Source organism: Chiloscyllium punctatum, chromosome 7, assembly GCF_047496795.1.
Source record: "Chiloscyllium punctatum isolate Juve2018m chromosome 7, sChiPun1.3, whole genome shotgun sequence".
NCBI classification, from domain to species: domain Eukaryota; kingdom Metazoa; phylum Chordata; class Chondrichthyes; order Orectolobiformes; family Hemiscylliidae; genus Chiloscyllium; species Chiloscyllium punctatum.
This window is the reverse complement of record NC_092745.1, coordinates 128,039,809-128,064,042: the sequence shown is the minus strand read 5'-3', so window position 1 is coordinate 128,064,042 and position 24,234 is coordinate 128,039,809.

Here is a 24,234-nt window from a genome sequence, read left to right as displayed (position 1 = left end):
TCTGGGCGCTCTGGTTTCCTCCTGCAATCCAAAGATATTAGGGTGCATTGGACATGCTAAATTGCCCATAGTGTTCAGGGATGTGTAAGTTAGGTGCATTTTGTCAGGGGAAATTTAAGGGGGATATACACCGCAAGTACTTCACACAGAGGATGGTGTACGTCTGGAATGCGTTGCCAGCAGAAGTGGTAGAGGTAGGCACGGTTGATTCATTTAAGGTGCATCTGAACAGATGCATGAGTAGGTTGGGAGCAGAGGGGTACAGATGCTTAGGAATCGGGTGGCAGGTATAGACAGTAGATTTGGATCGGCTCAGGCTTGGGCAGCCGAAGGGTCTGTTCCTGGGCTGTAAGCTTTCTTTGTTCTTTGTTCTTCGAAATGTAGAGTGATAGGCTCGGGGAATGGGTCTGGGTAGAATATTCTTCGGAGGGTCGGTGTGGACTTGTTGGGCCAAAGGGCCTGTTTCCACACTGTAGGGATTCTATGATATTCCATGAAATATTTCGATATTCACTTACAATGCCAAGACAAACAGAGTAATATTGCTGCAAAATGGGATTGGAACTGTTACAGGCTTATTTTTGGGCCAAATGCCCTTTGCTTTGTGAGTAGAACCCAATGTCTCTATTGCTATGGTTACTTAACTATTCCAACCAATCCATTTCCATGTGCTCACTTGATGATTTGAAGCACCACCAATAATATCTTGGTTCTAATCTTGGTTCTAATCAAAATACGATCAGGGTTGGCACTAATGAGATGATTTTCTGCACCTTCGTCCTTTTGTGGAGAGCTTTGTTCAGCAAGAGTACAAACTGACATTCTGGTGTGTGGATTTTCCTGACTGGCTTCTGAGAAAATTCACCCTTCAATGGATACGGTTCCCCTTTTGAACAATCTGATTGAGTGAGAAAAGGCCCCCAATTTCATTCCAGAGCTGGTGCTGTTTTGTAGTTTATGTGGAGAGTCCGCATTGCGATGACAATACACTTATTCATATATATGTTGTAGTCTGGATAATGGTGGCAGAAGGTCCATCATTCTTCCAATTGCATAGTTGGCTAGGCACCTCCCCAACTCTTACTGACTTGTGTCATGGGGATTTACACTTTCATTAGTCAATAAGTCTGACTAAGTAGGTCTGACTCCTGGACCTTCCATCTCAGCGGTAAGGATAATACCGACTGAGCTACAAGAGCTCCCTTAGATGTAAGTTGGAGGGATGGGTGGAGAGAGATGAGGGAAACATTGAGACTTTAAGACATGAAGTTTCAAAAACGAAAGCATTCCTTGAACAAAAATAGAAATTGCTGGAAAAGCACAGCAGGTCTGGCAGCATCTGTGGAGAGAAATCAGAGATTATATTCGGTCAAGTGACCCTCCCTCAGAACATTTCTAAAGTTCACAGAACATTCAAAGCATTTTGACATTATGATTAGCTAACAACCAGTTGTGGCATTTAACTTTCAGGCATGCTAATTGTTTGTGTATCTGACAAATGACTGTGTTTATTACAAATTACATATGTAATGTCAAATGCCAATTGAACAGTAAATCTCAAGCATTATTCAAGTGAGTCTCTCATTTTGAGAATGCCATGACATGAAGTTTGACAACAATACAATAAAAAAATTCCCTTACCTTAATGGTCTGTACAAGGGACATTGAAATCGAAACTGTGAAGCAATTAATTACTGGCACAATGGAATTAATAATTTCAGTTTTGAAAGCATATTTTACTTCTCAGCCAACATCCTGTCCATAGCACGGATTCAGTTTGCCAAAGTGATTTGATGATGGGGATGGTAATACTGACAACTGGCTGATATAGTTCGATTATTCTTTCACCTTCTGTATTTGCATTAAAATCCAGTGCAGGGACTTTGAACAAAAGCCCTATGCGGAACGTTGCGGAAAATGGATTTCGATAGTGCCAGTGAATTTGAGAATGAGCAAACTATTTGTAGTGCAGGGAAAAAGCTTATTAACCTCGGCTGCTGTTTAATCTCATAAATCTCCTTTCTTCTCTTCATCTCCCCCTTCTCAATGAACGTATTTCTTCCTCATTCATGCTGTTATCCAACTCCCTTCACATGCAATAAAAAAGCACAAGAACTGCGGATGCTGTAAATCAGGTTTGGTGACCCTTCCTCAGAACTGAACCCAAAGCGTTCACTCTGATTTCTCTTCACAGATGCTGCCAGACCTGCTGAGCGTTTCCAGTAATTTATGCTCTTTTTCCATCCATATGCAAATGATCTTTATTTAAACGATTCGATGCAGGAGTGAGATCAACACTGTCACCATTCTGTGGCGGATGAAGTTGCTCCTGAATCCCCTGTTGGATTTATGAATGACTACCATATATTTTTGGCCCTTCTTTGTTCTACCTTCAAGCAAAAACATCTTCTCTGTATCAAAGATAAAGAGCTCACCCCTCAATGTTTAGCTAAGAGGAAACAATTGTTGATCCTTCCTGTCAGCTCTGATAGCACCTTCTTAAATCACCATTTGTGTTTTTCCAACAACTTCATCTTCCACTTGAGGTTCTCAGACTGAAGTCATGTTCAAACTCAGGGCACCTTGATCTCCACCACTGGATAAGGCAAGAATCACACAACTATTACAGTGCAAAGGAAGGCCATTCAGCCCATCTTGCCTGCATTGGTTCTATTACTCAGTGCCAATCTCCTGCCTTTTCCCCATATCCCTGGTCATCATTTCTATCCAAAAAAATCAACTAATGCCCCTCTTAAATACCTCAGTTGAACCTGCCTCCACCTCATTTTTGGTCAATGCGTTCCCAACCCTAAATATTCACTGTGTCACATTTCCTTTTCTCTCATTGCTCTTACTTCAGCACTTACTGTGCTGTAAGGAGGCAAGTTCTAATTTTACTCCAGCTGAGATTGAACACTATGCTGTTTGCACTAAGTTGATCTGTGCCAGAAATCCATCCAATCCGCTGCACTCGCCCTCCTAAAATGGACAGCACAGCGGCTCAGTGGTTAGCACTGTTGCCTCACAGTGGCAGGGACCTGGGTTCGATTCCACCCTTACCTCTGTGTGGACTTTGCATGTTTTCCCTGTGTGTGCTTTAGTTTCTTCTGGACACTCTGGTTTCCTCCCATAGTCTAAAATGTTCAGGTTAGGTGGACTGGTCATGGTAAATTGCCCTAGTGTCCAGGGATGTGCAAGCTAGGTAGATTAGGCATAGGAAATGCAGGGTTGTAGGGATGGAATAGTTGGGTGGGATGCTCGTAGGAGGTTCGGTATGGATTTGATGGGCTGAATGGCCTGCTTCCACACTGTAGGGAGTCTATGAAATGAAACAGGAGTCCAAGGTTTGTGTAAAGATTTGTAGCTCCGATGCTGGTTCCGTTGGTTGTGGGTGTGTACATCGAGCTGGGAAGTTGACTTGCAGACGTTTCGTCCCCAGTCTAGGTGACATCTTCAGAAATGGAGCCAAATAAATTCCAGAAGACACAGTACAGTAGTGCTTCACAGGAGGCTCCAAAACACTGAAGGTATCACCGAGACAGGGGACAAAATGTCTGCAAATCAACCTCTCAGCTCGGTGAACATACCCACAACCATGGGAAAACTGGACTCCAATCTGCTCTGGCAGGATACCCTATTATGGTTCCAGCTGATGGCCATACCATGCAGAGCTGGGCTGAGAGGTGGCAGATGGAGTTCAACCCTGGATAAATGCGGAGTGATGCATTTTGGAAGGTCCAACTCGAATGCTGAATATAGGATTAAAGACAGGATTCTTGGCAGAGTGGAGGAACAGAGGGGTGTGCAAGTACATAGATCCCACAAAGTTGCCACCCAAGTGGAGAGGGTTATTAAGAAAGCATATGGTGTTTTGGCTTTCATTAACAAGGGGACCATGTTTAAGAGCCGCGAGGTTTTGCTGCAGCTCTATAAGTCCCTGGTGAGACCACACTTGGAATATTGTGCCCAGTTCTGGTCGCCCTATTATAGGAATGATACGGAGGCTTTGGAGAGGGTGCTCAGAAAGTTTACCAGGATAATGCCTGGACTGGAGGGCTTGCCTGAGGAAGAAAGGTTGAATAAGTTCGGACTTTTCTCTCTGGAGAGAAGGAGGAAGAAAGAAGACCTGATTGAGGTGTACAAAATAATGAGTGGCATAGATAGAGTCAATAGCCAGACACTTTTCCCCAGGGCAGGATTGACTGGTACAAGGAGTCATAGTTTGAAGATATTAGGAGGAAGGTATAAAGGAGACGTCAGAGGTAGGTTCTTTACACAGAGAGTTGTGAATTCATGGAATGCGTTGCCAGTTGAGATGGGGAATCTTAAGCGACTGCTGGACATGCACATGGAGAGCAGTGAGTTGAGGGGTGCGTAGGTTAAGTTCCTATATTTTACATTAGGATTAAGTCTTGGCACAACATCGTGGGCCTAAGGGCCTGTTCTGTGCTGTACTTTTCTATGTTCTATGTTCTAACTCATCTCATAGTGAAATTTAACTTGATAAATCACAATTTTTAAATTTTTGCAGCTGGTTACCATGATGTTTAGTTACTGGGCGGCACGGTGGTACAGTGGTTAGCACTGCTGCCTCACAGTGCCTGAGGCCCGGGTTCAATTCCTGCCTCAGGCGACTGTGTGGAGTTTGCACGTCCTCCCCGTGTTTCCGTGGGATTCCTCCGGGTGCTCTGGTTTCCTCCCACTGTCATAAAGATGTGCAGGTCAGGTGAATTGGCCATGCTAAATTGCCTGTAGTGTTAGGTTAGGGGTATGGGTGGGTTGTGCTTCGGCGGGTTGGTGTGGACTTGTTGGGCCGAAGGGCTTGTTTCCACAGTGTAATGTAATCTAATCTAATCTGGACATCCTCACTGAAGGAAACTAAAGATCTTTAACAAAAGAACACATGTTTAATTCACAAAAGCAAAAATAAAATGCAAAACTTATCTACAGAGTTCAGAAAGATCTTCATGTAAACAGCAAAAGGCTTTAATCTTTTTCCTAGCAATACCCTTGACAGATATTCAATTTCAGTGAAGTGACATTCTTATATTTTGTATTTAACTGAATTTTTCTAGTTCTGGTGACCTTATCCTCTCTTCAGTTCCACCAGCTTGAAAATTTCTACCCAAATTTTGACAGCTTTGAATTTCACAAACTACAACTCTTCTGCTGGGATGAACCTGTTCTCCTGAACTGAATTCTGGTTCTAAACTGCAAACTACATGTGGCTCTGGTCTGCATTCTCCGAATGTCACAAAAGTAAAGATTTATTAGCAGTTCATCAACTTATATCACTGGTATCCTGCTCATCACTAAAAATCATATTAATTTTTTTTTGGAAATGCTTTCTTTAGTTCACTGTTCAAATTATTTTCTGACCTGAAAAAAAATCCTTCCACAAACTGAATCCATACATCCATTTTACTTTTACTTTAAAATCCATATTTCCAAATCCAATAAAATCTTTATCACACTTTACCTGCATATTGCAGACTGGAGCTATGGATGGTGATGGTAGGCCCCTCCAATTTCATTGTATAGAGACAGTTCTCAGGGCTAAAGGGAACAAAGGCTTTGGGGAGAAAGTGGGAACAGAGGAGTGAGTTGGATGATCAGCCATGATGGTATTGAATAGCAGAACAGATCTGAAGCATTGAACAATGTACTCCTGTTCCTTTTCCTATATTTCCAGCACATGACTGACCAGGAATATCTCTTGCTTTTTATCATCCATCACTGCATTATTCGGGAAACTCAACAATTTTTCCCACATTAACACACTTTCCTGAGCCATCAGGTCCTTGAGGTGGAATTTGAACACAACATGTCTAGATTCGGGACAACGATACTACACACTGCACCCAAGACCTCCTCAATTCCTTGATATCCTTTTCAGAATATAGAGTCCAGACCTGTTCATAGATATAATAATATACTGAAATCTTTAGAATTTGGTTTCCAAAATCGAGCCGGATGAATATGGTCAGTTTTGTCAGGGTGATATTTTTAAACAGATTAATGACCTAACTGCACATCAATGACAAGTGACCTCAACTTGACAATTTTCATCATATGATCTTAAAAGAAGGAGCTGATATGATAGTTGTTATATGATCTTCAATTTTCCAAAAGCTATTTTATTCAGAACAGTTCTATTAGATTGGAACCGAGCAAATACAACTCCTCTGTTCTGAAAGAGAGGGAGAAAGAAAGAATGTTAGAAACTGTTATTAAAGTTGTAACAGTGCCATTGGACAAGTTCAAAATAATCAAACAGAGTCAACATGATGTTGTGAAATGCAAACTGAACTGAAATTCTTTAAGGATATAACATGAGTTCAGGATTAAGGTGATCCAATGACCACACCGGACATCAATTTTCCAGAAGGCAGGAACTTTTCTTGTGCTAATTGATAAAATATTCATGCTGTTAAGTTTCGGACAGGCAGAGTAATATAGTTTTGACGACAGAACAGAGGATCAAGTTCTCAGAGGAGAAAAACCTTAGGTTAAGAACAGAAGATAATATTTCTTTCTCTTAAAAGGAGAACCAAGTTTTTCACAGTTTGTAGTCTGGTTTGGACTTTGTAAACCATGAGAGCTTGAATACAGAATCTTCAGCTTGTTAGAATGAAGGAAGTTTAGGTCATCAGAATTATGAAAGCAAACTCCAAAAGTAATACAACAAATTGCATCAGTCCAAGGGAAAGAAATTGGAAAATATCAGTAAAGTTAAAGTGTAAAAAGTGGAGATAGGAGTAACATTTCTGTGGGATTGAGTCTCTGTAATGCATAATGTTGGTGAAGCAGGACAAAATTTTCATTTGATATTTGCATTAAGTTATTTCTAGCTGTCTACCATATATAAATATTTCTAAAAATTCCTTTATGGAATAAACTTAAGTTGCAAAAGAAGATCAGCTGCCTCGTGTGGTTATGTTTTATGGTCTAATTACCACATTAATCAACTGTAAAACTTGCACGTGGTCCATCAAGCCAGTTTTCATTCCAGACTCTAACTTGTTCAATATTACCACGAGCTGAGATTGCAACAGTGCACCAAGGGGTATCTAACAATACTCTATGCCACACTCACAGAATCATACCTGGCAGAAAATACCCCAGATGCCACCATCATCATCTTTGGATATGTCCTGTCCCACCAGCACAGACCCAGCACAGGTGGCAGTACAATGGTACAGAGTACTAGAGTCATAGAGTCATAGAGATGTACAGCATGGAAACAGATCCTTCGGTCCAACCAGTCCATGCTGACCAGATATCCCAACCCAATCTAGTCCCACCTGCCAGCACCCGGCCCATATCCCTCCAAACCCTTCCTATTCATATACCCATCCAAATGCCTCTTAAATGTTGCAATTGTACCAGCCTCCACCACATCCTCTGGCAGCTCATTCCATACACATACCACCCTCTGCGTGAAAAGGTTGCCCCTTAGGTCTCTTTTATATCTTTCCCCTCTCACCCTAAACCTAGTTCTGGGTTCCCCAACCCCAGGGAAAAGAATTTGTCTATTTATCCTATCCATGCTCTTCATGATTTTGTAAACCTCTATGAGGTCACTCCTCAAACTCCGACGCTCCAGGGAAAACAGCCCCAGCCTGTTCAGCCTCTCCCTATAGCTCAAATCCTCCAAGCCTGGCAACATCCTTGTAAATCTTTTTTGAACCCTTTCAAGTTTCACAACATCTTTCTGATCAGAAGGAAACCAGAATTGCACACAATAATCCAACAATGGCCTAACCAATGTCCTGCACAGTCGCAACATGACCTCCCAACTCCTGTACTCAATACTCTGACCAATAAAGGAAAGCATACCAAACGCCTTCTTCACTATCCTATCTACCTGCGACTCCACTTTCAAGGAGTTATGAACCTGCACTCCAAGGTCTCTTTGTTCAGCAACACTCCCTAGGACCTTACCATTAAGTATATAAGTCCTGCTAAGATTTGCTTTCCCAAAATGCAGCACCTCACATTTATCTGAATTAAACTCCATCTGCCACTTCTCAGCCCATTGGTCCATCTGGTCCAGATCCTGTTGTAATCTGAGGTAACCCTTTTCACTGTCCACTACACCTCCAATTTTGGTGTCATCTGCAAACTTGCTAACTGTATCTCTTGTGCTCGCATCCAAATCATTTATGTAAATGACAAAAAGTAGAGGGCCCAGCACTGATTCTTGTGGCACTCCACTGGTCACAGGCCTCCAATCTGAAAAACAACCCTCCACCACCACCCTCTGTCTTCTACCATTGAGCCAGTTCTGTATCCAAATGGCTAATTCTCCCTGTATTCCATGAGATCTAACCTTGCTAACCAGTCTCCCATGGGGAACCTTGTTGAACACCTTACTGAAGTCCATATAGATCACATCTACTGCTCTGCCCTCATCAATCTTCTTTGTTACTTCTTCAAAAAACTCAATCAAGTTTGTGAGACATGATTTCCCACGCACAAAGCCATGTTGACTATCCCGAATCAGTCCTTGCCTTTCCAAATACATGTACACCTGTCCCTCAGGATTCCCTCCAACTACTTGCCCACCACCAAGGTCAGGCTCACTGGTCTATAGTTCTCTAGCTTGTCTTTACCGTCCTTCTTAAACAGTGGCACCAGATTAGCCAACCTCCAGTCTTCCGGCACCTCACCTGTGACTATCGATGATACAAATATCTCAGCAATGGCCCAGCAATCACTTCTCTAGCTTCCCACAGAGTTCTCGGGTACACTTGATTGGGTCCGAGGGATTTATCCACTTTTAACCGTTTCCTTGAGAATCCTCAACATTGACTCTGGACCCATGGAGTCTCATGGCACCAAGTCAAACTTGGGCAAGGAAACCTCCTGTTGAATACTGTGGACTATCCTCCCTTAGCTGATGAATTGGTACGTCTCTATTTTGAACATCACTCGGAGGAAGCACTGAGGGCAGTAAGGACACACATTGTACTCTGGGTGGGGGATTTCAATGCTCACCATCAAGAGTAGCTTGACAACAGCACTAACTTATTGAGCTGGTTGGGTCCTAAAGGATAAGGCTCAGGTGATGAGTGAGTAACCAAGAGGAATAATGTATTTGACCTCATCCTGACCAATCTGCCTGACACAGATGCATCTGTCCATGACAGTATTGGTAAATGTGAACACTGCACAGTCCTTTTGGAGACAAAGTTCCACCTTCACTTTGAAAATACCCTCTATTCTGTTGTGTGGCAATATCATGGTGCTAAATAGGACATTTAGAATTTGAACAGATCTAACAATTAAAGACTGGGCATCCATGAGGCACCATGGGCCATCAACAACAGCAGAATTGTAGTCCAGCACAACCTGTAACCTCATGGCCCGGCATATCCCCCACTCAACCATTAGCATCAAGCCTGGGGATCAACCCTGGTTCAATGGAGAGGTGCAGGAGGATGCGCCAGGAGCAACACCAGGTATACCTGAAAGTGAGGTGTTAAGCCATCAAACAGGATTATCTGTGTACCAAACAGTATAAGCAGCAAGTTTTTAAAATTCATTTTGTGGGATATGGGCGTCACTGACTGGCCAGCATTTATTGCCCGATAAACGATAGACAGAGCTAAGTGATACACAGAGCTAACCAATCCCACAACCAACGTATCCAATCTAACTCTGCAGTCCTGCTGCATCCAGTCATGAATGGTGGTGGACAATTAAACAACTCACTGGAAGAAGAGGCTTCACAAATATCGTCATCCTCAATGGTGAACATGGTTATTTATTCATCATCTATAGCTCCGACTCAGTGGAGTTAAACTTGGTGCAGTGTCCAACCCAAACAATGGTCAGGAGATGGATCTTGTCCAGTCAATCTTTGGGCCCTGGAAGTGTTTTCTTGAGCTGTTGAACAAGTTGATGTGAGGAAGGAAGTCATGTCAGTGACTGGAAGATATATCATTTGACGACAGATGTCCTGCAGGTTTTGGGTGAAGCTAACTTCTGTTATGAAGAATTGTGCAGTCTACCTGTCATATTAACATTCAGTCCCAGTAGCAAAATGAGGTTGAGACACTGTCAACATACATTATCTTGTTTCATCCAAATGTGCTTAATCCTAAATAAACTGAAAGCAGAGGATTATAGAACAGGAGAGACATGCCCAAATAATTGAAATGGCTCATCGATCTTTTTTGTGTTGAATCCATTGAGAAAAATAAAGCAGAACTTTTCCATTAAATGAAGCTGAAGAATAAATGTGAAACAAATAAATGAACCTTTCAATCTTGGTCCTAATGCTGCCTAAATGGTAAGGTTATCCCTGCTCTTTGTTACATAAGCTGCTTATTTTAAACTGTTGCCATTGTAATATCTAAAAAATTACTCGATTGCTCTTATGATTTATTCTGCTTAAAAGGGTTCATGAAAAGGAGGATTAAAGAGATGCATTTTGCATTAAAGTAGTTTAAGCTTTAACTCCGTCTTTTACCACTCAGACACCAACATGTCAACTGTGTTTCTGTGAGAGCAAATGCTAGTCTAACTGTCTTTGTTTTTGTTCAGATACCAGGAGACTAATATGTGGCCAGAATGTTGTTCCAACGCATATAACACAGAATCCCACAGTGTGGAAGCAGGCCATTCGGCCCATACCAACATTCTCAAAAAGCATCCCACCCAGATACACCCCTTCCACGTAACCCCACATTTCCCATGGCTAATCCACCTCGCCTGAACACTTGGAGCAATTTAGCATGAGAGTGTGTTGCTGGAAAAGCACAACAGGTCCGGCAGCATCCAAGGAGGAGGAACATCGATGTTTCGGGCATAAGTCCTCAATCGGGAATGAGGCTGGGAGTCTCGGGGATGGAGAGAAAAATGGGAGGGGGGGTGGGGCTGGGAGAAGGTAGCAAAGAGTACACAAGGTGAATGGGGGTGGGGATGGAGGTGATAGGTCAGAGAGAAGGGTGGAGTGGATAGGTGGGAAGGGAAATTGGCAGGTAGGACAGGTCATGAGGACGGTGCTGAGCTGGAAGGTTGGAAATGGGGTAAGGTGGGGGGGAGGGGAAAGGAGGAAACTGGTGAAGTCTACATTGATGCCCTGGGGTTGAAATGTTCTGAGGTGGAAGATGTGGTGTTCTTCCTCCAGGCATCGGGTGGTGAGGGAGTGGTGATGGAGGAGGCCCAGGACCTGCATGTCCTTGGCAGAGTGGGAGGGGGAGTGGAAATGTTGGGCCACAGGGCGGTGGGGTTGATTGGTGAGGGTGTCCCGGAGATGTTCCCTAAAGTGCTCTGTGAGAAGGTGTCCAGTCTCCCCCATATACAGGAAAACCCATCAGGAGCAACAGATACAATAAATGACATTGGTAGGTGTGCAGGTGAAACTTTGACGGATGTGGAAGGCTCCTTTGGTGCCTTGGATGGAGCTGAGGGGGGAGGTGTGGGCACAGGTTTTGCAATTCCTATGGTGGCAGGGGAAGGTGCCAGTCGGGGGGGGGGTGGTGTGGTTTGTTAGGGGGTGTGGACCTGACCAGGTAGTCACAGAGGGAATGGAAGGAGGAAAGGGGTGGGGAGGGAAATATATCCCTGGTGGTGGGGTCCGTTTGGAGGTGGCAGAAATGTAGGCGGGTGATGTTATTTTCTTCGAAGATTCATAGGGTGGAAGGGGGATTTTGTCCTTGTTGCTCCAAGGGAGCCAGGGTTGGGTAATAAAGGAAATTAAACCCGAAAGAACTGCAGATGGTTTAAATCAGAAACAAAAACTGAAATTATTAGATAAGCTCCTGCCTGAAACATCGATTTTCCTGCTCCTCAGATGCTGCCTAGCCTGTCGTGCTTTTCCAGCACCACTCTAATCTAGACTTGGGTTTCCTTGTTTTTACCTATACCAGGTAGTGATACATCCAGACAGAATGCTCTCGATGGCGCACCTATAAAAGTTGGCAAGGATATTCGTCGTCATGCCAAATTTCCTCAGCTATCTTAGGAAGAAGAGAAGTTATTGGGCCTTTGTAACCACTGCGTCCAGACGAAGAGTCCAAGAAAGTTTGTTGTGGATGACCACTACCAGGAGTTTGACACTCTCCAATTGTTCCACCTGTGTGCTGTTAATGCGTTGGGGGGGGGGGGGGGCATGAGTAACATCCCGCCGAAAGTCAATAATGGATCCTTGGTTTTGCCAGCATTGAGAGCAAGGTTGTTCTCAGTGCACCATTTCTCCAGGTCTTCCACCTCCCGTCTGTAGTCTGTTTCGTTGCCATCTGAGATTTGACCGACTATGGTGGTGTCATCAGTGAACTTGTAAATGGTATTAGTCTGGTATTTGGTGACTCAATCAGGAAACAGACCAAATTTGTTAAACCTCCTTAAATCTAACCCCTGAAGTCCAGCTATTATACTTGTACATCTACAATATACTCCCTGTATAAATGTGTAGTGCCCAGATTTGCTCACAGTGCTCCAACTGGGGTCTAACCAGGGTTTTGTATAACTGCAGCATCTGTCTCTTTATTCTTCAGTCCTGTGGATATTTAGATGGTGTAAACAGCAGTAGCTGGAGTTTTGTCTGACATATAGATCATGAGTTAGCTCCTCAACTGCATAACAGTGAGTCTCCTCGGTAGCAATGCTCTCCCTGAGGCAGAACCCAATGACGTATCCGAATCTCCTACTGTTTATTATAATCAATGAGGACCTCTCTTACCTTTGTCTCAGTATCACAACTTGTCATGGTGAGACTTGAACACAGGTTCTTTGTATTCATGTTCTAGTAGTATACTCTCTGAGTCAATAGCTGCTCAAAAGAAAGCATATAAGGTACAAAGCATATATAGTGTGGAGGTTTTGCTAAAACTATATAAAGCACTCGTCAGATTCCAGCTGGAACAGTGTAAACAGTTTTGTGCCACTGCCCTGAGTTGGAGGCAATCCAGATAAGGTTAACTTGGCTGCTCCGAGGAATGGAGGGACTGTCTTATGAGGAGGGGTCGACCAGGTTTTATAGAATTTTTTTAATACAATCCCTACAGTGTGGAAGGAGACCACTTGGCCCGTACTGACCCTCCAAACAGCATCCCACCCAGGCACACCCTATCCCTGTATTTCCCATGGCTAATCCACCTAGCCTGGGCGTAATGGGCAATTTGCCACGGTTAGTCCACCTAACGTGTACATCTTTGGATAGTGGGACCCAGAGGAAACCCACACAGACACGGGGAGAATGTGCAAACTCTGCACAGAAAGTCACCTGAGGCTGGAATCAAACCTAAGTCCTTGGCGCTGTGAGGCAGCAGTGCTCACCGCCGAGCCACCATGCTGCCCCATGTTGGACCTGTACTTATTAAAGAATGAGGGACAACGTCATTGCTATATACAAGACAGAGGAAGTGATGGCCTAATGGTATTATTACTAGACTGTTAATCCAGAGATCCAGGTTCTGGGGGCCTGGTTTCAAATCCTGCCATGCCAGATGGTGGAATTTGAATTCAATTTGGGATGGCACAATGGCTCAGTGGTTGGCACTGCTACCTCATAGTGCCAGGGACCTGGGTTCGATCCCAGCCTTGGGTGACTGTGTAGTTTGCACATTTGCCCCGTGTCTGTGTGGGTTTCTTCCCCAATCCAAAGCTGTGTGGGTTAGGTGAATTGGCCATGCTAAATTACTTGTAGTGTTCAGGGATGTGTAGGTTAGGTGCATTCTTCAGGGGTAAATGTAGGGCAAGGGATCTGGGTGGGTTCCTCTTCGGAGGGTCGGTGTTGACTTGGGCCAAATGACCTGTTTCCACACTGTAGGGGTTTTATTTAAAAAAAATTCTTAGGGACTCAACTGTGTTGATGTGGAAAGGTTCTTTCCCCTTGTGGCAGAGTCTAGGACCAGGCAACATCGTCTCAGAATAAGGAATTGCACGTTTAAGACAAAGGTGAGAAATTTCTTCCCTCAGAGGATGGAGAATCTGTGGAAATGTTTTTACACAGGGGATGGTAAGGCTGGGTCATTAAGTATAAATCAGTAAAGCAATCAAGGGAAGAGGCAGGAAATTAGAGTTTGACAGTTGCCAGATCAGTCATGACACCATTGACTGGCTGAGCAGACTCGATGGGCTGAATGGCCTACTTCTGCCCCTACATCTCATCAAGTACTGTGAGTCAGAGGACACGAATGAGAATGTGTACCTCCAAACATGATCATCAGTGATTCGACAATGGCAAAGTTTGCTTTTCAAAATCAATTGGATGGAAGAGACAGGAAATACTGAGTAAAGTAAGGAAACCCGCAGCCTTGAAATTGAGGGCACGAATTGGTTACTGTCTTTTAATTCAGAGGATGTGGCTTCATTGGCAAGGCCAACATTTCTTGCTCATTTCTAGTTCACTCTGAGACAACTGGGGCTCGCTTGACCATCTCAGAGGGCAATTGGGAGTCAAAGGCATCTCTGTGGGCCCAGAGTCACAAAGAGGTCATGGGAAGGGGATAGAATCCCGAGATCAATTAGCCAGCAGTAGGTGGCCCATTGGCTCAGTGGCTAGCACTGCAGACTCACAGCGCCAGGGACCTGAGTTCAATTCCACCCTCGGGTGACCGTGTGTTGTTTGCATGTTCTTCCCCATGTTGGTGTGGGTTACGTCCTGTTGGCGAATTAGCCATGGGAAATGTAGGGTTATAGGAATGGGGTGAGCAGGTCATTGTGGATTTGATGGGCCAAATAGCCTGTTTCCACATTGTAGGGGTTCTGTGAAATAAAAGCTTTCTCCATCAAATCTTCTGGGCCTCCCCATTCAACATATTTTTGGTCAACAACAGATATCCCTCAGAAAATTGTGACAATTTTAACTTTGGTTTAGTTAATTTTGCCACACATACTGTCACATTCCTTGTAGTTTGGTTCAACTCTTCCAGATGTTTCTTTTGTCAAAATATTGAGCCAGATTTGCTTTTTGACAGTTTGAAGCTAAAGCCTAGTAGGTGGGCTACACCAGAAAAATGGATTCTGTCATTTTAATTAATAATGCGTACAAAAACAACATGTCGATATATAAAAGTGCTGCATAAGCGTTTCTGTGTGAGAATTTCTTAGGTAGCCATTTGCAAGCTTCCAAAACCCTTCCATTATAACACTGTGTTATACAAAGTCATATTATTTAGTGGGAAATGCTAATTCTACAGACAAAAAACTTGATACTCGCAGTTTGTTTTTTTTTAACATTTTAAAAGTTGTCTGGGGAATGCATAGGAAGCCATTTACCCTTCTCATGGGGGTGCTATTACTGTATTTCTGCTAGCCCCCAAATTACAGTCTAGGGACGGCAGGAGAAAGACAAAGTGCAGGGAACGTGATTGAGGAGAGGTGGACAGGCGGGAAGAGCAACAGAGGAACTAATTGGAGTTGCAGAGAAAGGGTGGCACGGTGGCACAGCGGCTAACACTGCTGCCTCAAAGCACCAGGAACCTGGGTTCGATCCTACCTTCGTGGAGTTTGCATGCTCTTTCTGTGTCTATGTGGGTTTCCTTCAGGTAGTGTGGTTTCCTCCCACTGCCCAAAGATGTGCAGGTTAGGGAGGATTGGCCATGTTTAACTGCCCATACTGCCCAGGGGTATGCTGGTAAGTTGGATTAGACTTGGAAAATGCAGGGTTAAAGGGATGGAGTGGCTCTGGGTGGGATGCTGTTCAGAGGGTCGGTGTGGACTAGATGAGCTGAATGGCTGTTTCCACGCTGTAGGGATTTTATTCAATGAAAGTTGATGGAGTGCTGGCCTTTATATCAAGGAGAGTGGTGTACAAGGATGCAGAATCGAGAGTGTGGTGCTGGAAAACATAGCAAGTCAGACAGCATCCGAGGGGCAGAAGAATCGACGTTTCAGGCTAAAGCCCTTCATCAGGAATGAGGGTGTAGAAAAAGCGTTTGTTAAGTGTGTGATTTCTTCTGAGGGTGTAAAACAGCAGAGGTCCTTTGCAGTTCTGAGAGTGTGTCGCCCTCAGCTGAGGAAGGGCTGACTGTCGAGAGATTAGGTGGCAGCGCATGACTGTGAGTGTGGAGTGGAGGATCCGGAAGAAGAACCGTTTCTGGAAAGTTTGAATCAGTAGTAGGTATTGGTCGTCCTGTTCAGATCCAAATTATGATGGCCTGAATGTAGTGCTGAGTCCATGTGGGACTAGTCGGTTCCATAGGCAGGCACTGAGTAAGGAGATGTGGCTGTGGTAGCGAGTCTGCTTCAGGAAATGGCTGAAGAGCTTCAGGGCAGAGGAGATGATCTGGGGGATGCAGTGTGAGAGAGAGAGACTCACTGAGATCTTTGTACAGAGAGGAGGAGAACTTCCTCTGCGAACAGATCCGGTGCCCCACACACCTTAGGAAGGATCTACTGACATTGGAGGAAGTACACTGTAGGTTTATGGAGGCAGTACACTGTAGGTTTATGGAGGCAGTACACTTTAGGTTAATGGAGGGAGTACACTGTAGGTTTATGAAGGGATATGGGCTAAAGGCAGGTTAATGGAATTAGGCCACAGATCAGCCATGATCTCACTGAATGGAAGAACGGGCTTGAGGGGTTGAATGGCCTATTCCTGTTCCTATGATGTCATCATTAACCTGTTGATCAATAAATAAGGTTTGCAGTTGCACTGCATAAGAATTCAAAAAGTTCTCCCTCTTCCTACACACATAACCCACCATCTCAGTATTTGACTAAAGGTAAAAGTAAAGTCTCTGATCATGGAATCGTTGAATCATTCAATACATGAAAGTCTTTTCAGCCTCTCAAGTTAATCCTGCTACTCGTCCCTCTTTCCCATGCTAGGCTCATAGCCTTGAATGTTATGGCATTTCAAGTGCTCTTTACTGTACTTTTTAAAGGTTGTGAGATTTCCCACCTCAATCACCCTCCCCCAGAACCCCACCACCCTCTGAGTGAAAAGCTTTTTCCTCAAGTCCCCTTTGAACCTCTTGTCTACTATTTTAAAATGATGCCCCCTTGTTATCAACTCTTCAACTAAGAAGAACAGCTATTTTCTATTCACCCTGTCCATGTCCCTCACGTTATTATACACCTCAGTCAGGTTCCCCTTGAATGTTTCTGCTCCTTAGAAAACAGCCTGAGCTTATCCGAATTCCTCTTCATCGCCAAAATGCTCCAACCTGGGCTTCAGGTATGTAGATATTTGGGATGCCTTCCGGGGAAGGTGGGACCTGTACAAGAAGGACGGGTTGCATCTGAACTGGAAGGGGACCAATGTCCTGGGTGGAAGGTTTGCTCGAGTAGTTCGAGAGGGTTTAAACTAGTATGGCGGGGGGTGGGAGCCTGAGCTGTATACCGGAGGTGAGAGTTGATGTAGATGAGGCAATAGCAAGAGGTAGACCAGCTAGTGGGAAGGATTTTCCTGGGAAGGAACCAAGGTATCAGTTAAAGTGTGTTTGCTTTAACGCAAGGAGTATCAGGAATAAAAGTGATGAATTTAGAGCATGGATCAGTACCTGGTGCGATGATGTTGTGGCCATAACAGAGACATGGGTTTCTCAGGGGCAGGAATGGTTGCTGGATCTTCCAGGGTTTAGAGCATTTAAAAAGAGTAAGGAGGGGGGGAGAAAGAGGAGGGGGGTGTAGCACTACTAATCAGAGAGGGTATCACAGCTACGGAAGCTTCCATTGTCGAGGAAGATCTGCCTACCGAGTCAGTATGGGTGGAAATTAGGAACAGTAAGGGAGCAGTCACCTCATTAGGGGTTTACTACAGGCCCCCCAATAGCAGCAGGGAGATGGAAGAAAGCGTAGGTTGGCAGATTTAGGAAAAGTGTGGATGAAGTAGGGCTGTTGTAATGGGTGACTTTAACTTTCCCAATATTGATTGGAACCTCCTTCGAGCAGAAGATTTGAATGGAGCTGTTTTTGTAAGGTGTGTTCAGGAGGGTTTCCTAACTCAGTAGGTTGACAGGCCGATGAGGGGCGATGCTTCTGTCTTTACAAAAGAAACTAACTTTGTAGTGAATGAAACCTTTGAAGAGCAGGTGTGCATGCTGGAATGGATAGAGATGGAGGAAGCTGATGTGCTGAAAATTTTGTCAAACATTAAGATTGACAAGTCGCCAGGCCCGGACCAGATTTGTCCTCGGCTGCTTTGGGAAACGAGAAATGCAATTGCTTCGCCACTTGCGAAGATCTTTGCATCCTCGGTCTCCAATGGAGTCGTACCTGAGGACTGGAGAGAGGCAAATGTAATTCCTCTCTTCAAGAAAGGAAATAGGGAAATACCCAGCAATTACAGACCAGTAAGTCTCACGTCTGTCGTCTGCAAGGTGTTAGAAAGGATTCTGAGGGATAGGATTTATGACCATCCGGAAGAGCATGGCTTGATTAAATGCAGTCAACACGGCTTTGTGAGGGGCAGGTCATGTCTCACAAACCTTATCGAGTTCTTTGAGGATGTGACTAGAAAAGTTGATGAGGGTCAAGCTGTGGAAGTGGTGTATATGGACTTCAGCAAGGCATTTGATAAGGTTCCCCATGGTAGGCTCATTCAGAAGGTCAGGAGGAATGGGATACAGGGGAACTTAGCTGTCTGGATACAGAATTGGCTGGCCAACAGAAGGAGGAGTGGTAGTAGAAGGAAAATATTCTGCCTGGAAGTCTGTGGTGAATGGTGTTCCACAGGGATCTGTCCTTGGACCTCTGCTGTTTGTAATTTTTATTAATGACTTAATGAGGGATTGAAGGATGGGTCAGCAAGTTTGCAGATGACACAAAGGTTGGAGGTGTCATTGACAGTATAGAGGGCTGTTGTAGGCTGCAGTGAGACATTGACAGGATGCAGAGGTGGGCTGAGAGATGGCAAATGGAGTTCAACCTGAATAAATGCAAGGTGATGCATTTTGGAAGGTTGAATATGAAAGCTGAGTACAGGATTAAGGATAGGATTCTTGGCAGTGTGGAGGAACAGAGAGATCTTGGTGTGCAGGTACATAGATCCCTTAAAATGGCCACCCAAGTGGACAGGGTTGTTAAGAAAGCATATGGTGTTTTGGCTTTCATTAACAGGGGGATTGAGTTTAAGGGTCATTAAATCTTGTTGCAGCTCTATAAAACTTTGGTTAGACCGCACTTGGAATACTGCATCCAGTTCTGGTCGCCCTATTATAGGAAAGATGTGGATGCTTTAGAGGGGGTTTAGAGGAGGTTTAGCAGGATGCTGCCTGGACTGGAGGACTTATCTTATGAAGAGAGGTTGACTGAGCTTGGACTTTTTTCATTGGAGAAAAGGAGGAGGAGAGGGGACCTAATTGAGGCATAGATAGAGTCGATAGCCAGAGACTATTTGCCAGGGCAGAAATTATTAATACGAGGGGTCATAGTTTTAAGCTAGTTGGAGGAAAGTATAGAGGGGATGTCAGAGGGGGGTTCTTTACAAAGAGAGTTGTGAGAGCATGGAATGCGTTGCCAGCAGCAGTTGTGGAGGCAAGGTCATTGGGGACATTTAAGAGACTCCTGGACATGCATATGGTCACAGAAATTTGAGGGTGCATACATGAGGATCAGTGGTCAGCACAACATCGTGGGCTGAAGGGCCTGTTCTGTGCTGTACTGTTCTATGTTCTATGTTCTGATATCCTGGTGAACCTCCTTGCATCCCCTCCAGCACAATCGCACCTTTAGCTGAGGGTCAGTTAGCTCAGTTGGCTGGATGGATTAACACCAACAGCAAGGTCTCAATTTGTACACCGTCTGAGGATACTATGATAAACTCTCTTTCTCAACCTCTCCCCTTGTCTGAGGATTGGCGATCCTCAGTTTAAAATATAAGACCACACACCAATCATGCTTTTCTAATGAGAGAGTAGTCCTATGTGGCTGAGATAACTTTAGAATTTGATTATTAGTAGAAAAATATCACCAGTTAAAAAGGAAAACCATCCATTTTTAATAAAATGTCAAATAGCGAATAACCTTCAAAAGACAGAGTAAAAAGATTCTTTGATGCTTGCATACATTTTGGATTCTAATTACTGGGGAATACGTCAAATCCAACTGGATTTCTGAGGCAAATATTTCACAGTAATTGTTCAAAGGTTTCTATCAAAATCGACTTATTACAGAATGGCATTGGACTGTCAACCCAGATTTTCTACTCAAGTTGACTTACAGCTGACAGGAGGAGATTGATGTTCGCAGACTGCAAAACAAGGCCTTGTTTTGAAACAAGTCTTTGTCCTGCACTAATCCTGTTGGGGATTTAGGACCCAGATGATAGAGGTTTCACTGTACAGAGGGTTACATAGAGTAGGCAAGGAATGGTGAATAAAATTGACATTAAAAAAAAGTCACTTCCTTGATCCTTTTAATTTCTGTGCCTTCCTCCTGTCACCAAAGACTCCAACAACCTGGACAGTTACTTAAGCCCAAATTGTACTGTCTTTCCTTGCTGAATGGCTGGCAGAATGTTCAGTTTTGTGGGCCCAAACTTTTATGGTCCCAATTGAAAATACAATCCTACACATCAGATCCCAAAGCAAAGTCTGGCTTGATGCAATTTTCTAAATTTTATTTTAATTTTAGTTCATGTGGTGGCCAGTCACTGAATTTAACCACAGGATGAAATTTGATTAACCAAAGTAAGTAACGCTTTTTAAAAGCTCACTATTTAGAGATAGAACATAACTGGAAAGATCCTAAACACAGCAAAGATTTCCTGTTTCTCAACACTCTCACAAAGACTCACATATAGCAAAAGCACAACCCTTTTCTTTGGAGTTCCCATAACTCCACCCTCTCCACCCTCTCTACCCCTCCACCCTCTCCACCCACTCCACCCCCTCCACCCCCTCCACCCTCTCCACCCCCTCCACCCTGTCCACCCCCTCCATCTTGTCCACCCCCTCCACCCTCTCCACCCTCTCTACCCTCTCTACCGTCTCCACCAACTCCACCCTCTCCACCGTCTTCAACCTCTCCACCCTCTCAGTCGTGAGAGACAAGTTTAAACTTAAGGACACTGTGCCTTCAGACAAGGGGCAAGGTTAAGAAAGCAGGGTTTTCTTTGTGATTTTAGCCAGTGTGGGAAAAGAAGCCGTGCTGTTGGTGTTGCTCTGCATCATAAACCAGCTGTCCAGCCAACTGAGCTAACCGACACACCAACTGCTCAACTCCTGACTTCTGACATCTCCTTGCCATTGACTGTGGAGACAATTCAATGTGTATGTTCCAAATCCGCCAACATGAACACTTGCACAACTCTGAGAGTTGAAACTTTCTCAGTTGTAATAACCTGAGCATATATAACCAAACTCTCCTAGTTTGGAAGCTGTACAAATTGAACTGAGGTAACTATGTTTTCCTAGAACGTTCCTGTACTCCTTTATGGAGAGAAAACTATAGGTACTTTTGACCTCAGTCAGGTCCCTTCCAAACCCCCGTTCTAAAACTTTCAGTCTGTGGGTTTATTTTTAAATTAAACTTGATCATTGATTATTCTGAACTGCAAACAGAATGACTGTCATTGGTTACGCTCCTTGTCTTAAACTTCACAATATAAGCATCACATTCCATCGTTAAGTGGGTGGCACGGTGGCACAGTGGCACAGTGGTTAGCACTGCTGCCTCACACCACCAAGAGGCCCGGGTTCAATTCCCACCTCAGGCGACTGACTGTGTGGACTTTGCACGTTCTCCCCGTGTCTGCGTGGGTTTCCTCTAGGTACTCTGGTCTCCTCCCACAGTCCAAAGATGTGCAAGTCAGGTGAATTGGCCATGCTAAATTGCCCCTAGTGTTAGGTAAGGGGTAAATATAGGGGTATGGGTGGGTTGCGCTTTGGTGGGGCAGTGTGGACTTGTTGGGCCGAAGGGCCTGTTTCCACACTGTAAGTAATCTACTCCAGGATTTTGCAGTCACTTGCTTTTTGAAGTTAGAAATCACACGACACCAGGTTATAGTCCAACAGGTTTATTCGGAAGCACTAGCTTTTGGAGCGCTGCTCCTTCACTCACTCTGAAAGCTAGTGCTTCCAAATAAACCTGTTGAACTATAACCTGGCACTGTGTGATTTCTAACTTTGTACATCCCAGTCCAACACCGGCCTCTCCAAATCATGACTTGCTCTTTGATACATACTGGATTAGATCACTGATCTAGAAGGGCTCTCTAACCTTGATTTTATTTTTAAAAATCTTTCACAAAAGTAATTAGCAATCCATATACCACCATTTTGAAATCCACACTCTGTAAATGATATGAATATTTTAAAAATTATGCCATATGTAGAAGTCACCTTTCAAAGTATATTATTTACTCCTTATCCACCATATCCTGTACCTCATGATAAGGGTATTGCACCCTATAACCTTACCAAAGAGCAACAAATATGACCTTAATAGTTGATACAGAAGATAGGTTGTTCAAGGGTTTTTGAAGCTTTTAGCAAGGCAATCTTTTACCCATGTTAGAAGTTCATTTGTATCTTGAAGTCCCCTTAACAATAAACATAAAAAGACAAGAAGACAAGCTGGAGGAGCAGGAGAAAGCTATTCAGCCGTTTCAGCTTGATCCATCATTCAATAAGAATGAGGCTGATCTGACTGTAGCCTTTGTTCTACTTTCCTGCTTGCCCACTCTTAATCACCCCTTGACTGGTCAATCATTGGAACACTAGGTAAAAACAAGAGCTGCAGATGCTGGAAACCAGATTCTAGATTAGAGTGGTGCTGGAAAAGCACAGCAGCTCAGGCAGCATCCGAGGAGCAGGAAAATCAACGTTTCGGGCGAAAGCCCTTCATCAGAAATACAGCCTCTGATGCTGCCTGAACTGCTGTGCTTTTCCAGCATTACTCTAATCATAGGAACACTTCAACTCCAGGGCCTCAATGTGGACTTCACCAGTTTCCTCATTTCCCCTTCCCCCACCTCACCCCAGTTCCAACCTGCCAGCTCAGCACTGTCCCCATGACCTGTCCTATCTGCCAATCTCCCTTCCCACCTATCCACTCCACCCTCCTCTCTGACTTATCACCTCCATCTTCGCCTTCACCTATTGTACTCTATGCTACTTTCTCCCCACACACACACCCCCCCTCTCATTTATCTCTCCACCCTGCAGGCTCTCTGCCTCTATTCCTGATGAAGGGCTTTTGCCCAAAATGTTGATTTTCCTGCTCCTCGGATGCTGCCTGACCTGCTGTGCTTTTCCAGCACCACTCTGATCTAAACACATAATCCAGAACCCCGACCTAAAGGTCTTGGGACAGTGGATTCAAATAGTGGATGGTCATTGAATTCAAAGAATTTGGAATTGAAAACTAGCCCAGGGTCTACCACGCAACCATCATTGATTGTCATAAAACCCCATCTGGTTCACAAATGTTCTTTAAAGAAGGGAAGTGCCATCCTTACCCCGTCTGGCCTACACGTGACTTAAGACCCACAGCAATGGAATTAACTCTTAACCTCCCTCTGGGCAATTACAGGTGCAATAAATACTGCCCCAGCCGGAGTGATCTATCTCCCAGAAATTAATTTTAAAAAAATATTTAGGCTGCAGTCCGTACATTTTCACAGGATGTGGATGTCACAGGTAAGGCCAATAATTTGTTGCCTAACCCTGTTGGGCCTTTACCGGTCCAAGTTAGACCATAAGACGGAGGAGCAGAAACTATCCACTGGGCCCATCAGGTCTGCTTTGTCATTCAATCATATCTCATAGGTTTTTCAACCCCATTCTACCACTTTCACTCTGTAATCTTTGATCTCCTTGGCGATCCCCTTGGCAATCCCCTGGGTGGCATGGTGGCTCAGTGGTTAGCACTGCTGCTTCACAGCGCAGGGGACCTGCGTTCGATTACTGCCTCAAGTGACTGTCTGTGTGGAGTTTGCAACATTCTCCCCGTGTCTGCGTGGGTTTCCTCCGGGTGCTCCGGTTTCCTCCCACAGTCCAAAGATGTGCAGGTCAGGTGAATTGGACGTGCTAAACTGCCCATAGTGTTAGGTGCATTAGTCAGGTAAATATAGGCTAGGGGAAAAGGTCTGGGTGGGTTAATCTTCAGAGGGTCAGTGTGGACTTGTTGGACTAAAGGGTCTATTTCCATATTGTAGGGAATCTAATCAATCAAGAACATCTAGAGGCATGGCACCCATCCACAGATTCAATCAATAAGCACATCGATCTGGACCCAATATACCGACCACTGCAGTGGACAGCTGGAACTGACAACCGGATGTGGCAGATTCAAACCACTACAAATGCCGGAGGAAAGATCACAGAAGCG